We start from the raw sequence: 1,141 nt of genomic DNA, 5'->3' as shown, positions 1-1,141 counted from the left end.
TGCCTATACACGCCTACGGTATGTGTCACTATGGTTATAAATACCTTGATGAGTGAGAGGACGTCTCATACTGGACATATCTCCTTCACTTTTAGACACTACAGGTTACTGATATAAGCATATATACTTATGAACAGGTATGTAGATTGTTAATTCATTTCCCAATGCCATACTCTCATTTTATTTATCAATGTGAAAAAACTAACATAAACACAATTTAGGTGAGTTTCTTTTCATATCATCAGGTGTTCACATTTTTCCTTAGTATGCCTAAAATTTTCTCTACCCTTTTCTTTATTCTGGTATCTCACGGAATTTGAATTTTGGTATGGCACTTTCTGTGTAACCAAGCTTAATTTTTTTAAAGCTTAGATTTTTAAAATTTTCATCAACACTCTGTAAAGAAACGTGGCATTTTCACTCTTATTTTACAAGATATATTATTCTTTTTAGCGCGTAACTTAAAAAAAAGAGAGAACTGCCAAGTCTTTCAAAATTAAGGAAGCATATTTGTCGTACAGGGATAAAACGGTGACATTATCCACTTCGAATCTGTGTCAAACAAACCTGCGTTTTTTGTCACCACTCTAGAAAGCACAGAGCAACGATGGTGGCATTCCAGTGCCTCTGGTCTCACTGCCAACGTGAGTGCCAACTGCCCATCCTGTCAAGTCCATCCGGGACTTCCCCGAAAATGTACATTGCGCACACTATACTAACCCTTATCCACCCTTTCGAAAGAGGCGATTGTTGCCTGTGCTGAGAACCAAAGGATATATGTCAGCTTGCGATAAGGCAAGTATTATTTTCATGCGACAGGATGATACAAAATTCGTAAGCAGAATGACTTTTAGGGGAAATAAATGCGTTCTTTTTTATCTTTGTTTGCGGTATTGACTGCACGTTTTTGGTTATCATGCATCCATTAATGTATAGTCACTTGAAGATTATTCATAACTAACCAATTCTATCAGTAATGCTTTAACTACATTGACTATCATCATTGTCATAATCATCGTATTATGAGCTTCATCATTATACAAGTAATTATCCCTTTTCATGTATCACCATCTCTTTAACCTATACATAAACAAGCAATACAGTATTATACTATCAATCGTTATATGGATAGCGATATACG

General features: G+C 35.7%; 1 protein-coding gene across 1 annotated transcript in view; it reads right to left on the bottom strand.

Annotated features, from left to right (window-relative positions):
* LOC119590703 overlaps positions 1 to 649 on the bottom strand; it is a gene marked incomplete in the record, with an annotated part of 10,254 nt that extends 9,605 nt beyond the window's left edge. Inside the window, 1 exon segment of the mRNA XM_037939389.1 lies at positions 568 to 649.
* Positions 650 to 1,141: the final 492 nt, after the last annotated feature.

Source organism: Penaeus monodon, chromosome 27 (assembly GCF_015228065.2).
Source record: "Penaeus monodon isolate SGIC_2016 chromosome 27, NSTDA_Pmon_1, whole genome shotgun sequence".
Classification (NCBI taxonomy): Eukaryota; Metazoa; Arthropoda; class Malacostraca; order Decapoda; family Penaeidae; genus Penaeus; species Penaeus monodon.
This window is presented reverse-complemented; position numbering and strand designations above follow the sequence as displayed.